Source organism: Felis catus, chromosome B3 (genome assembly GCF_018350175.1).
Source record: "Felis catus isolate Fca126 chromosome B3, F.catus_Fca126_mat1.0, whole genome shotgun sequence".
Taxonomy (NCBI): Eukaryota; Metazoa; Chordata; class Mammalia; order Carnivora; family Felidae; genus Felis; species Felis catus.
In genome coordinates this window covers 132,471,276-132,486,994 of record NC_058373.1, presented here as the reverse complement: position 1 = coordinate 132,486,994, position 15,719 = coordinate 132,471,276, and the positions used below count along the sequence as shown (strand labels likewise).

The window sequence follows — 15,719 nt, the reverse complement described above, 5'->3', positions numbered from 1 at the left end:
CTTGTAAAAAAAAAAAAAAATCCACGTACCTTTTGGGGCGCCTGGGTGGCTCAGTCAGTCAAGCGTCCGACTCTTGATCTCTGCTCGGGTCATGATCTCATAGTTTGTGGGTTCCGGCCCCACGTCGAACTCTGCACTGGTGTTGCGGAGCCCGCTTGGGATTCTGTCTCTCCCTCTCTCTCTGCCCCTCCCCTGCTTGTGCTCTCTCTCAAAGTTTTTTTCTAAAAAAGTGACACACCTTTAGCAAATAACACAAACTCCCAGCCAGAGCCAGAGAACCCGTGCGTCTCAGAATCCCAGCTCTTGCTCTGAAGAGTTGTTGGACAGCCAGTCTCCCGTCACAGAACTTGAGGCTTGTGGTTAAAACCGATTCTGCCCTTCATTTGGAAGCTCTCAAGCAATAAACGAAAATTCTCCTCTGGGGCTAGAGCCTTGCCGGCCTATCCCAGGCCCTGAAGACTTATTGCGATAACTTTTCTAACCCCTAGACTTTCTTCCTCTAGGATTTCATCTGTCACCACCCAGTCGGATTGAGTATCCGAATATTTGAGGGGACTGTGTCCAGACAATAACACCTCCAACATTCTGATCTGACCTCCAGGGGATATTGACCATCCCACGGAAGAGAGGAGGGAAATCTGGTAGTCGTTACCTGCAGTGAAGACCCCAACACAAGACCTCTGGGCTACAATACGGCTTAAGTGAGAAGGGAGACTACTGGCAAAGAATGGAAATGATGCCACAGCAGTGGAAAAAAATTGCACGTTGCTTTTGTTAACGATCCATAGGCTACCCTCGCGAGGCAGTTCTTTTTTAATGCAAGACGCGTTCCTGTAGCTCCAATTCTATCCCAGTGACCGCTGGGCGACGGTGACAGGTAGAGTCAGCTTGAAGGGACTTGAAAGCTAATGGCAGAGGAGCCCTGAGTTGCTGTGGAAGGCGGATGCTCGGGTGCTTAAGTGGCCCCCCAAGGGGGTTGGGGCCAGTGTCTCTGGAGCTGAGCTTCCTGCAGGTTAAGCAGTGGCAATCTTACTGCAGTTAAGTTCAGAGTAGTGCCAGGTGACTAATTGGAAAGGACAGCAGTCGGATGCGGAAGCTGCTTCTGTGTGTGTTCACTTCCTTGCCGTGTACTCATGTGCCTCCCCGTCTGGCTTCTCTTCCCTCGAGATGCCACCCCGGCCGCCCCCTCCAAGCTCTCCAATTCACACTCCAATTCCTCCCCTGAAAAGAGGCAAACAAAGGATGGCCAGTGTCTTTAGTTTCTTAAAAACAGCTTGGTATAAATGCAGAGAAAGAAGACATCAAAGGTACCAATAAAGCTCACACTTGTGAGTGACTTTCTTTCGTTCCTGCCATGGTTTTAATTGCAGCATTTTCCATGCTGTGCTGTGCATTTGGTTGGGGAGCTATGTGTCTAAGGCTTCTTTGAGACAAACTACAAGAGTCTGGACTCTGCCTTGAAGATGTAATTATTTACTGGAGAGATGCCTTATTTGAATAGCTACATAATACACAAGCTTTTCTGTAATTTTTAGGTAATCTAGACGCGGGCTGTCCCTGCACTTTATAATTTTTTTTTAACGTTTATTCATTTTTGAGAGACAGAGAGTGCGAGTGGGGGAGGGGCAGAGAGAGAGGGAGACACAACCGGAAGCAGGCCCCAGGCCTCCGAGCTGTCTGCACAGAGCCCAGCGCGGGGCTCGAACCCACAAACCACAAGATCGTGACCTGAGCCAAAGTGGGCCACTCCACCGACTGAGCCACCCAGGCACCCCTGTCCCTGCATTTTAAAAATTCCTCCCGGACAACTGAAAATGGGGTGTTTCCTGAAAAGATCAGACGACTGTGTCTGCAAAGTTATATGAATCCTCCGAGTAGTGAAATTTCTCCCCGGGCGCCGCATGGACCCTGAAGACCCACCCATGTGGTTGCTGCTATGCAAGTGGCCCCGTTGAGGGTGAGAAGCAGCCCCGACCAGCTTCTCCACTCCTCTTGACTGCTCTGCCTGATGGCAAGTGTCTGAACCAAGAAATCACCACCCTTCTAGAAAGTTCTCAAGAAATGAGGGTAATTTCACAGGGAGTCTGGGAGCGACTAGGAGGCTTTTGTTTCTGAGTTGAAACCTCATGTCTGCTTCTCAGACCCCTGTGAATTAAGAAGGTCCTACGTTATGCACAAACCTAAGTATGTTTTGACCATTTTTCCATTGATTGGGATGCAAAACTGGGGGGTTGGGAACTGGCTAAAGACAATTTTTTACTACTTTTTTAAGTTTTATTTTGGAGAGAAAGAGAGAGAGAGAGAGAGAGAGAGAGAGAGAGAGAGAGAGAATCTCAAGCAGGCTCCATGCCCGGCGAGGAATCCAGTATGAGGCTCCCTCCCACAACCCCGGGGATCATGACCTGAGCCCAAACCAAGAGTCAGACGCTCGGCCGACTGAGCCACCCAGGCGCCCCTTAAAAGACTCAAATAGAAGTGAATACACCAGTTTATTAAATGTCCACCTCTTCCCTTTGTGTTGTGTGAATAAACCTTCCCAGGACAGTGCATTTCACTAATGCCCCTAGCAATACTATCTTGATTTGAAATCATCCTTGGGCATTTTTGCATAAAGTATCCTAATGACTTGAGAACTGTTTTATGCTGCTTCACGCTAAAGTACTTAGGGAGCATATGGCTACATTTCCTTCAAAATGCAGCAATTTATTTGAGAAAGATCAAGGAATTCTATTTTTTCTCATCTGCTATTCATTTCAAAGCTGATTTCTAAAAATACATAATATGGAAGTGGAGTATGATGGGGGAAGTCTGAAAGCAAGACAGTGGCTGATTTCTTAATCCCTCTGGGATACACTTTTTTCTTGAAACAGGTCCATTCTGTTCACGTCGTAAAACTGGAAGGGACATTAGACACCACTGAGTCCAAACTCCCTGTGTTATAGACTTGGCAGCTAAGGCACAGAAAAGTTAAGGGATTGGCTAGTGGCGAAGCCGGACTTCAAAAGGGGAAATTTTCCTTCTTATCTTTTGTCATATCCATCTGCCGGGTAGGTAATTATAATCATCACATCTGTGGAATTCTGTAGGTGACAATTCTCCACAGGTGCACACGTAACACTGTGTCCTATGCATTTTCCCTACAGCTACAGTGAAAATGACTTTTTAAGTGACATATAACATTCCATTGAGCGAATGCCTGCCATCTTCAACTGTTACCTTTCCATTGTTTCGATTGCTTGGAGTTCCTTTCTGTGATAAGTAGTACCACAATGAATATCTTCGGGCAAGTGGCCATTTGCATATTTTCAACTTGTCTTTTGTTAGTTCGCCTATTGGACTTTCGGAACAGAGGTATCATCAGTGCTCCAAGACTCGATGTGCCTTTCCAAAAGGCATCAGTGCAAATAGCAGTGAATGAAGGGGTGCCTGGGTGGCTCAGTCGGTTGAGCATCTGACTTCGGCTCAGGCCATGATCTTACAGTTTGGGGGTTCGAGCCCCGCATCAGGCTCCGTGCTAACAGCTCGCTCGGAGCCTGCAGCCTGCTTCAGATTCTGTGTCTCCTTCTCTCTCTCTCTCTCTGCCCCTCCCCGGCTCATGCTCTGTCTCTCAAAAATGAATAAATGTTTAAAAAAAGTTAAAAAAAAAAATACCAGTGAATGAAAACCAAGTTCACTGCATCCTTACCTACCATATTGGAATTTATTTTTCTCCTTAATTTTTGCTAGCAGACAAAATACACATTATTACTGTTTGAATTTTCATTTAGTTACTAGCAAAGTTACATTATTTTTCATAATTTACTGGCCATTTATTTTATTTTATTTACTTATTTTGGGGGGATCATCTGTAACTAACTCTCTGAGAGTTCAAAAGAAAAGGAAATCAGGTTCATGGACTCTTTCTACATGGCCATTAAATGGTGTCAAGATGGCCAGACTGACCACATGAACTCAGGTGATCCTCTCCTCTTCAGACATTCTAACTGTCCTTATACGAAAACAAAATCTCACTCCCTAAAACTTTTACCCGAAGGTCCTTGCGCTGGCATGGAAGTCCACAAAAATGCAAACCTAGGGGCGCCTGGGTGGCGCAGTCGGTTAAGCGTCCGACTTCAGCCAGGTCACGATCTCGCGGTCCGTGAGTTCGAGCCCCGCGTTGGGCTCTGGGCTGATGGCTCAGAGCCTGGAGCCTGTTTCCGGTTCTGTGTCTCCCTCTCTCTCTGCCCCTCCCCCGTTCATGCTCTGTCTCTCTCTGTCCCAAAAATAAAATAAAAAAAAACGTTGAAAAAAAAAATGCAAACCTAACTCTTTTTGCACATGGCGGCCGTTTATACATGTGGAAACAATAATTTCCTCCCTAAGTCTTTTCCAGAATAAACATTTCAAGTTCTGTCTACTCTGTCTCTCTTCTGGACATGTTCCAGCTCGTGATCAAAACTGAGAGCGGAAAACAGAATTCCAGGTAAGTTTGAAGACGAGGAACTATCTGCTCCCTCCATTCTAGATCTGCTTCAATTAAGAAAACCAAAGACTGAATTTTTTTTTTCTCAGAAGACTCCTCACACCACTGATTCAGACTGAACTTGCTATTAACTAAAACAAGTCCCTGTTGGTGTATTTCTCTGGATATTCATTTGGGATCGAAGTGCAGGAGTTTGTATTTCTCTCTCTTAAATGCCACCTCCTTAGATTTGGTCCACTGTCCAAGGTAGTTGAGATGAACATGGGGTGGGTGGGTGAGGGTCCTGACTCTGTCATCCGAAACACTTGCTTTCTCTCCAGCTATTGTTGTATCACAGATTTGAGAATATCTTTTGTATATTGATGAGGACAGAGCTGGAGCTCTGTGGCATGGTTCTGGAGACCCGCCTCGTAGGTCAATTTCATTGTGATCAACATACTTTGAGGGCATCTGCGCTTGGCTTTATGAAAATGCAGCCTACATTTCTGCATCCGATCAAAACTTTGTCAAGCACATCCTCGATCTCCAGATATAGATCCATAGTCCTCCTTTATAAAAGAGGAAATCAAGTCATACTCTATGCTGATATGAATTATGCGAATCCGAAATAAGGCAATGGGAAAGAATAAGGTTGCACTTAATGTACACAACTTGAAGTGATGTAACTCCTACTTTATTCCCATGGGGGAATTAGTCTTGATTTATGCATGTATTAAATTATATGAGGTCTTACGCCACATATCCCTCATATAAAGAACAACCACGCTTTATTCATCCATTCCTTCTTTCATGCGTTCATTCCGTTATTGAATCATAGGGAGCCCACATTGGCTTCCTTGCCAAGAGCTTACCAGCCATTCTTGTAATAATCCATCCAAGGAGATTACCCAGGGGCAGCATTGAGACTATAGATCTCCTGTTTGCAGACAGTCTTCTCCTGTTTACAATCAGGAAATTCCAGCATAATACTTAGTGGTATTTCTTCACTCTACGTGCAAGCCTATTTAGGGCACTGCCATATCTAGCGTGTAGTTAGCCTCTAAATATAGTCAAATGCATTTAAAATAAATGGGCTTCCTTTAAACACACACACACACACACACACCTCAGAAGTTGAGTTTGGTTTCTTCTGACACCTAGTTATTTTTAAATACATATGACACCTTACCCAGCATGGCATATATATTTAAGCCTATCCAAAAAAACAGGAAAGGACAATGAAGAATTTAAGAAGAAATCAATTGAGAAAGTTTTAAAATAGATTGCCTCCTTCTCACTCACAGGCACCCCACACTTGTTTTTAGCAACTCCTATGTGCCAATCCGGATACGTGCTGGCTGGGGATGCGGGTGAAAACCCGGATTCCTACCTTCAGGTAAGCTCACCTCCAAAACTCTAGCTGTGGCAACTGGCATATGGGCAGCTGGCATATTGTTCCCCAAGCTTCTCAGTAGTGGGTGGTCTTTTTTTAGACATAAAAATACTGGTAGCAAAGAACAGTACGTTGTCTCCCCCTCCCTCCCATCTCTCCGTTCCTCACCTCTGTCAGCTGGTGCGAAAGCAGGAAACAGCGTCCGCCGTTAGCCCTGCTCCACCAGGCTGAGCTCAGCTGGGGAAGGTCAAGGAATGTTCCACCCAGCCATCTGACACTTCGCTCTAAAATCTTCCCATGCACCCTAAGCTCTGGCTGAGGCCCCGATTCTTCAGCATGGCACATGAGCCCCTCACGCCAGCCCCCAGCCTGATCCCCTTCCCCTGCTGTGCCCACTCTGAGCTCCAGCTGCTAGGTAAGCCACAGTTGCTAGGAGGTCCCCTAGTGCCCCTCCCCGTCCCTTGGTATGGACTGTCCCTTCTGCCTTTCCAGAATGTTCTCTCACCCCGTGAAGCTCAGTCCCCACATATTCTGTGTTCAGCTGTAGATTAAATTCCTGTCTTCCGGCACTTTCCAGCTTCCTTGCAGCCGTTGATTTCTCAGTCTGTCTATGGCCACGTTCTCCTGAAGAACAGACGTTTTGCCCTGTGCATTTCCTTATCCCCAGGGCCTGCCTCAGGGGTCACTCAGTCAGCTTCTCCTGAATGCACAGAGGGAGGAGCCCAAGGTGTTGCGTGGACCCTGGCCTGGCTGCTCCTGGGGAGAGCCTCGCACACTCTTCTCCAACTGTGGCCGGGGCAGGGTGGACGGGAGCTGGCAATGGTTTCAGGAACATTTGAGAACACGGTATCACCTCCTGCCTAGGAAAGCTTCTGGAAGCGAGGCCTTGCTCACCACCCGCCTTGGGTGCTCAGGAGTGAGTTGGGAGATGCTTTGGTGTGGCTTGTCCAGGCCACATCCGTGTCCGGACCTTCTGTCTCCAGAAGGCGCTGCCGCTGTGGTTAGCGGGGACCACCGTCCTCCCACGGAGCCCCGGACCCAGAAATGTCACAGCTTACAGGGCTTGTAGAGCATCTGGACAAACGCGACCAGAGAAGGGGCGACCCTACCCCAGGCCCCAGCAGAGCTCCCGCTGCCCATGGGTGTTAGGGGTGGATGTGCGGCCGCGTGGGCCTAGGCTGCCCCCGCCTTTGGCCGGGCCTCGGTTTCCAGCTTCTTTGACACTGACTGGCCATGCTGGAGCTGTTTCCATATAGGAAATCACATCACAATGTGTCCACACCGACGCTCTCAGCATGGCCAAGTCAGAATCCTCAAATCATCACTGGGGGGGGGGGGGGGGGGGCAATCGATGCTCTTGTCCAGCTTTTAATGACAATCAATTCTCTCTCTGGCTCTTTGCTAAGTAAGTGTCATTGAGAACAATTGCATTTTGTGAACCTGGTCGCCAGCTTTGAATTTGCAACTTCCTCCGGCTGATGAGAGTCGGAGCGTCTTGTTACTGCCCTGTTCTCAGTCACACAGGATGCTCAGCCGTACCATTAACGTTCTTTCCGGTCTGTTCTTTAAGGCAACGTGACAGCTCCACTAATCAGAAAAGAAAGTCCATCCTTGAGCTCTGAGGAGGGGGTTGGGGAAAGCGTGGGCAGTGGCCAGCCTCTTCGCTGACCCTGAGAAAATAACACCAAGTGCTGGCGTCAGGCAGACTGGGTTTCCAGTCCCGGCTCTGCCCTTTCTCAGCTGTGTGGCCCTGGGTAAATCACTCACCCTCTCTGAGGCTGTTTCAGCGTCTGTAGAATGGGATAATAATAGTACCTTCCATATAAGGTTGTTAAGAGGATTAACTATACCGCTGCATGAGAAACAGGGTTCATATGACATGTGTCACATCTAAGAGGCATCTAAGATGCTCAATAAATATTATTAATTACTACTACTATTATGATTATCGTTTTATTCTTAAGAAACCCAGAACTGCAGAGTCCAGCCTCTATCTGTCCTAATGCACGTGTGTGATCACCACAGAGCAGTTGAAATAGAGAATCCAAATTGAGATGTGCTCTAAATATACCGGATTTTTAAAGACTCAATATGAAAAAGAGGATGTAAACTATTTCACTAATACCTTTGAAAATGCTGATTACATATTGCAATAATATTTGGATATTTGCGTTAAACAAAATATATTGTTAAAATCAATTGCACCTGTTTCTTTTTCTTTTTCTAAAGTGACTACCATTAGAACACTTAAAATTACCTATGCAGACCAGAGTCTATTTCTCTTGGACAGCACTGTTCTTTCTATACGGAGTTGCTTTCAAAGAAGCCCCATCAAATAGCCAAAAGTAATCAGGAGTACCAACAGCAAAAGACAAACGACAAACAAAACACCCAGGAATTTCAGTCTTTAATTTGTGTCTCTTTGGAAAACAACACGGAAGCGTCATTAATGCTTGTTACATTTCCTTTCCTCTTGTCCCAGTTTTCTTGCACTCAATGCTATTTTGGAGCCTTTACTTTGCCACTTCCCCGCCCCCGCTGCCAACTACTCATACACCATCGGTCCACTTCAGCCCACAGGACATTTGTTTGCGCTCCACTGTTCTACCAGCTGCACCACTACACCCTCTCTCTATAGGATCCTTCCTCTCCACCTCCTGCCTCTCACACCTTATTTCTTATCTATTCTCTGAATTAACACCTCCGAAGAACTGTTCTCCGGTTGCACAGCCAGAGGGACACGGGGAGAGTGGGGCAGACTACCATTAACCAAAGTCATAAAAGACTGATGGATAAACCAGAGTGCCAAAGAGTTCGTTGACAGCAGAGAGTCTTTTGGGGGGGGGACTGCACGCTCCCTCTGCAGTGGAGGAACACCGACCCTGGGTCTATATTGTATGCTGTGTGGGATGTGTATTGCACAAAGCCAGGGGACACATTTACACAGAGTGTAGTATAATGTCACACGTACAGCATGGTGGTTCCCAGTATGCTCTGGGTTCCCGAGAAGGTGAATTACCAAGTTCGGCGAGCTCAGTATTAGAACTAAGAAACTCTTGAGAGAGATTTGATCAAAGCCACGGTGGATGCTTCCCCTTCAGGAGCCAAATGTAACTATGTGGAGGCCGGGGAGCCTGAATCCCCAGATTTGCTGACTCTGCCTCTTGGCCAGGCCCGGATAAACACTGACTAGTTCCTATCCTTTGGCTTTCTCTTTTCCCAGGCTCCAGGAAGAACCACGCTGTTCTGATGACAAGGTTCTCCTCCTATAAGCCTGAACAGGAGACACTTGATCGGGTTTCAGCTCGGTGAGATGTCAGTTTTTTCCTTCCAAGAGTATAGCCTGGTCCCCACGGCTTGATTTCGGGGTTCACCCATGTCCGTGGCCATAGTTCTGGGTTAAATTTGCCCCCCTTTCCCACATTCATGTGTTGAAATCTTAACCCCCCAATACTTCAGAATGTGACCTTATTTAGGAATAGGGTCACTGCAAATCGGATTAGTCAAGGTGAGGTCATACTGGAATGGGGGGGGGGGCTTTAATCTAATATGACTGGTGTCTTTATACAAAGGGGAAAGTTAGATATAGACGCCGAGGGAGAACACCATGTGAGGAGCCACGAAATTTAGATACAGATCCTGAGGGAGAATACCACGGCTGCCACTAGTCAAGGGATTACCCGGAACAAGTACTTCCCTAGAGCCCTCAGAGGGAGATTGGCCCCGCCACCCCCTTGATCTTGGACTTCCAGCCTCCAGAACTGTGAGACCATTAACTTCTGTGGCTCAAGCCACCCAACTTGTGATGGTTTGTTGTGACAGCGGTGGGAAACTGATACGGCCACAGGCAAATATAGCTGCCGGGACAGGTGGCTGATGTTTCTGCCATTATGGGTAAACTCCTAATTTACTCTGAAAGAGAAACTTAATCTTAAGGTTTTGAGGATAATCTGCTATCACTCATAAGTGATTATTACTATTAATTATTAGTAATTAGTAATAATATATAATATATAACAGTACATATGAATAATATATACTATTTATTTAATAATTTATTTAATATATAATTCATTATAATTTATTATAATATAATTTGTTATAATTATTGATGCTATGAATTATTGCAAGTTATTAACACTCTTAAATTTATTATTAATAACAATTGCATAATATGTAATATATAATGATAATATATTAATTAACATAACAACATTAACATGATTAATATTATGAATAAAATCTTTTTACATGAAACATTTAAAAATTCTTGGCTTTATTTATTATAAGATAGCCTTATAAATTCCTTTAAGGAAACTCGCCTTATTATGCACTCATCTTGTTTTGAGAATGGACACAGGACAACGTCAATAAAAGGAAATCTTCTGTGTCTATGACTGTCATTCGAAGAAATTGTTCATTAACATACTCAAGGACCCAGAGCCAAAGCCCCAGTGACCCAAGACAAAATCATCTCAAAGCTCAGAGCCAAGAATCAGTTGGGTTTCTGTTTATTTATTTTTTTTTCCATGATGAACGTGTATACAATGAAAGATACATGGTATATACGCTTCACTTTTTCAGGCTGCAAGGAAGCTTGGGATTTCATTACTGCAACTTCCCTCAGCCGAGAGTTCTTGGTAAGCGTTTTCCCCTTTCCCTTTTCTGCATTTTGTTCTTTTCTTTTGCTTCATGAATCTTTGTTGCTTTTGTGTGACCATAGTTACCTCAAATGTCTTTTGGAAGAAAGCAGGATAGGAAACAACAAAATTGAAGAAAAGATAAAATATGCAAAGCAATGAAGTTTTGGGACATGGGAGAGAGGAGTGATTTTACCGGAAGCCTAGTCTTAAAAAAAACAAAAATAAAGGGGCGCCTGGGTGGCTCAGTCAGTTAAGCGTCTGACTTCGGCTCGGGTCACGATCTCGCAGTTCGTGAGTTCGAGCCCCCATCAGGCTCAGTGCTGACAGCTGGGAGCCTGGAGCCTGCTTCCGATTCTGTGTCTCCCTCTCTCTCTGCCCCTCCCCTGCTCACACTCTGTCTCTCAAAAATAAATAAATGTTAAAAAAACAAAAACAAAGCAAAACCAGGAACAATGCTCTCCCAGCTGACATGTACCAAAGGCATGTGGCAAAGCACAGAGAGACATCAAGGAAGGGGGGGAATGTTTGCATTAAGCGAGCCAGAGCTGTGAGAGGACCCGGGATTCCACGGTCCTGCATCTTCTCTACAATCGTATCGTGTCTCTGCTAAATGTGGAGCCACGCCATTCCGCAGGGACCCAGTTTAATCAACTTACATACTCTTCTCTGCATCTAGAGTAAACAGCAGGGTTGCTCCAGGAGCTTTATGAAAGGCCAGGCTCCGCTCCCAGCATGCTGATTGTCACCGCGTGCTCTTCCCATGTGGGACTAGTTATGGGACCGTGTGGAGCGTGGTCACCGGGGTGCCAGCGCCTCCCTCCCATTTCTCTGAGATCCCACAGCCGGGCGAATGGGGGGACGTCACAGAAGGACTTGACTCCTTCCATAGGACTCCCCCTTCTCCTGCCTCATGTCCCTGCCACTGGAGCAAACGTGGGAACGAGGGCCACCTCCCCCCAGCAGTTCACACACAGGTCCCGGGGTGAAGGGTGGGAAGCGATGACACGCCCTGTTTTCTGGACTCTCCCTCACCTGGTGGGTGGTAGGGGGCCCTTCATGGCAGACAAAGGGTTTGAGACGGAAAAGCTACTGACGCAAGATGCTGTCAGGGAACGTGAGCAGCAGAGCCTACGTTTATTGAGCGCTGACTGTGTGCCAGGCAAGCACTTCATGTGTACCAATGTATGAGGCGGTTACTTTTATTATCCCCACTTTACAGACGAGGAAACGGAGGCACAGAGACTCCCAGTTACTTGCCCAAGACAGCACAGACGTAAGTAGAGGAGTCGGGATTGGGATCCAGGTGTGTGGCTCCCGACCCCGCCACCTGCGTTGGGGTGAAGCAGCCCGGCCCCCCGGGACAAGGAGCCACGTGTGCGGAGAGCCCAGAGGGCGCTCAGCTTGTCTTTATGCGCTGTCAGTGCGCGTCTCGGGCCACACGAAGGGCCCGCCGAGGGGCATCCAGCAGTCTCCGTCCTTCCTGTCCCCTCTTCCTTTACCTGGAATGCAGGTACTCTCGATGGGGAGACTGTTAGTCCCATCTTACAGGTGAAGAAGTTGAGACGTGAAAGGCCAAGGAACTTGCCCAGGACCTCACGGCTCCTAAGCGGCAGAGCTGAGGCTTGAACCCAGGGCTTTCCAGGCCCGCCTAAAGACAAACAGCCAAGTCATTTTCTCAGAACAAGGGGGCGGCGAGGGGGGCTCCACCCCCACGGCCACCGCTGTCTTGTCGCTTGTGTCTTAGAAGCTCTCTGTGCAGGCCCCGCCTCTCTGTCCCCCCTCCGCCCAGGGCTGAGTGAGATGGCCCAGCTCTCTCACTTTGGGAAACTGTGCGGTTTGGGGTTTCTCCGGGTCTGGGGACTGCCGAGAGTCTGTGGCTGCACCCAACCAGGGGGCAGGTCTCATGCCCGGGGAACGATCTGCCATCTTCCCCAGGAGCCCCGAGCTACGGTGGGAGGCACCGTGCCCCGTCCCTGAGGTCGCAGCAGTCCAGGCAAAGACAGAGGTAGGACCCAGCAAGGCTGCTCAGGGGCCTTGGCCAAGTCCCTGCCAAACCCCTGCTCCGTCAGTGAAGAGCCTTTTGAAGCCGCTCCCCAGTTTTGGAGTTGGAGAGTGGCTGAGGGAGCGGGAAGGAACCCCCATTCGGGGACCTGGGGGTCTGGGCAGGATTTAGGAACAGCCCAGCGGTGTTCTCTGGACATCGCCAAGGGCCACTGCTGAGGGGCGGCCCTCTCTGTCTCGCTCGGCTGCTCTTGGCACCTTTACAGGGGCACACACGGGCTTCCCTCCCACGGGTGGGCGGGCAGGAGCCCTGAATCCACAGCGGGATCAGGACGATCCTACGATGTAGTGAAGCCGTCCGTGCCCCACCCAGACCCCCGCTTAGCATGCCCCAGCCCCTGCCAACGGGACGGCAGAGGGCACGGCTCCCTGCCTGCGTGTCTTCTCCAGGCCAGGGCAGGTCAGCAAGCAGGGGGTTGGATGACACCCCAGGGGGATGAAGTCCCGGCGGCCCATGGTGGTAACGTGCCCCACACCATAGTTTACAGACTTCCTACACTTCTGTGTCCCACTGCCTTCTGGGACAAAATCCTGGATCTGCTGCAAAGCCCCGTCTGCCCCTTCCAAGCTGTGCAATGCTGGGCCAGTGAAATGGGAGCAAAGTAGCATTTAGCTCTTCGAGGATTACATTAGTCTGAGGATGACATGAGGCGGCTCCCATGAAGAGTTGGCACAGTGGCTGGCGCAGAGCAGCCTTTCTGTAAGTGTTGGCGGGACGGCTCTTCTGTGCTTCTTCTGAAACCCTCTCAGAGCCCCGTGCCCTGCCAGTAGCCAAACGTCCAGGTCGTGCAGGAACGGGGACAAGGAGCTTCAGAAAGGGCTCCGGACTCGAGGTGGGAGGAGAGGGCTCGGATTTAGCCGGGCCGCCAACTAGCTGGACCTCAGTTTCCTCCTCTGTGAAATGGGACTGTAAATCCCCAGCTCACGGGGCTGCCGTGAAGAAGAAATTAAACCCTGTGTAGAAACCATCTGGCAGGGAATCTGGTGTGTGGCGGGTGCTCAGCCAACGTTTGTGGAAGCACAAGGAGAAGGGACAGCACTCTGAACAGTCCGCAGGGGCTGTGGCACCTCTCCCGGCCCAGGGCGTGACCCCAGCGTGACTCGCCATTCTGAAACCTCAAATTTGGGCCTGGCCCTCTGCCCGCTGGTGCAGCCTCCCTGCCTGGGTCACCCCAGGGCCACCTTCGCCTGAGCAGACAGGAAAAGTCAGCAGGCGGAAAGGCAGGGCCCCTTGCCACTCCGAATGAGGCTCACCTCCTTGTTCCATGCCCAGACAGGATACGGTATTGTTCCGTGAACCTACCTCCTTCACCGGGCAAAGCCAGCAAGAGCCACGGGTGTCGTTGTTCGTCTGGGAAGACGGGCTCACCTACTGGGTGAGCTTGACCAGAATGAGGGAGTGCATTGGGAGAGAAAGGGTGTTCTCAAGCAATCACTCCCCACCCAAAAGAGGGGGGAGGATTCTCCAGGGAGAGAGGAGACACAGGCCCGCTGCCCCAGACACAGGCTTCAGCCTTCGCATCAGCGCGGCAGGCTCACTGCGAGTAGCTGTTTTCTTGGAAGAAACAAGACCAGTCATGTTAATAGGTGGCTTTCGTTTTAGGAAGGGTTTGTTATTTATTAGCTTATTTATTAGCTTACTTATCACAACCACCCTGTAAAACAGGCTGGGACACTGTATCTCCTATTTGACAGGTGGGGGAAACTGAGGTCCAGAGAGGCAAATAATCAGCCTCAGTCACGTGCCAGAGGCCAAAGCAGGAGGAGTCTTATACTGTGGGGCTCAGTCACATGGATTCTCCACTCCAGAAAGTGGACAGTTTAAATGGCAGAAATTTTAAAGATTAAAATTTTAAAGATATTTTAAAAGGGGAAAGCCTTCTTTTTTCAGAGAGAGGCAGGGAGACACAGAGAGAGAATCCCAATCAGGCTCCATGCTCAGAGCAGAGGCTGATGCAGGGCTCGATTTCAGGGCTCTGAGATCATGACCTGAGCCGAAATCAAGTCAGACACTCAACCGACTGAGGCACCCAGGTGCCCCAAGAGGAAAGACTTTTATAGTCACTCTTACGGATACCATTTTCAGTGCTTGTCATTCCTTTATATAAATGCTTATTTCCATCTAGTATCATTTTCCATACGCCCAAAGGACTTTGATGTTTCTTGTGGTACAGGTCTGCTGGGGATGGATTCCTTCTGCTTTAGCATGTCAGCTTTCACTGATTGAAGGATACTTCTGCTGGGTATAGAATACTAGGTACATAGTGGTTTTTTCTTTCACTGTTTTTTTTTTTTATTTTTTTTTCAACGTTTATTTATTTTTGGGACAGAGAGAGACAGAGCATGAACGGGGGAGGGGCAGAGAGAGAGGGAGACACAGAATCGGAAACAGGCTCCAGGCTCTGAGCCATCAGCCCAGAGCCCGATGCGGGGCTCGAACTCCCGGACCGCGAGATCGTGACCTGGCTGAAGTCGGACGCTTCACCGACTGCGCCACCCAGGCGCCCCATCTTTCACTGTTTTTTTTTTTTAATTTTTTTTTTCAACGTTTATTTATTTTTGGGACAGAGAGAGACAGAGCATGAACGGGGGAGGGGCAGAGGGAGAGGGAGACACAGAATCGGAAACAGGCTCCAGGCTCTGAGCCATCAGCCCAGAGCCCGATGCGGGGCTCGAACTCCCGGACCGCGAGATCGTGACCTGGCTGAAGTCGGACGCTTCACCGACTGCGCCACCCAGGCGCCCCATCTTTCACTGTTTTAAAGATGTGTCTCCACAGTCCCCTGGCTTACATTCTTTCTGGTGGGAAATCTCTTTGCTCCTCTAGACAATGTATACTTTCCCTTCTGGCAACTTTCTGATGTTCTCTTTCTCACTGGCTTTAAGCAATTCAGTTGTCATCTGTCTTGGTGTGGTTTTTTCGTGTTTCTCGTGTTTGATATTCATGGAGCTCCTTGGATCCATGAATTTACAATTTCCTTCAAATTTGGGACAATTTCAGCCATCATCTCTCTAAATATTTTTTTTTCTATTCCTCCCCACTCTCCTTCAGAGACTCCAATCACTATATTAGGCTGCTTGAAGTCATTCCACAGTTCACGGATGCTCTGCTTATTTTATTTTTTCCAGTTATTTTTCTGTTTCATCTCGGGTGGCTCCTACTGCCATGCCTTCAAGTTCA

General features: G+C 48.4%; 1 long non-coding RNA gene across 1 annotated transcript; it reads left to right on the top strand.

The window, feature by feature from the left end:
* The first annotated feature begins 7,872 nt into the window (after positions 1-7,872).
* LOC123386357 lies at positions 7,873-14,449 on the top strand. The gene is made up of 3 exons (XR_006600144.1): positions 7,873-9,142; positions 10,419-10,474; positions 11,697-14,449. It is a non-coding gene; the product is annotated as an uncharacterized LOC123386357 (long non-coding RNA).
* The last annotated feature ends 1,270 nt before the right edge of the window (positions 14,450-15,719 follow it).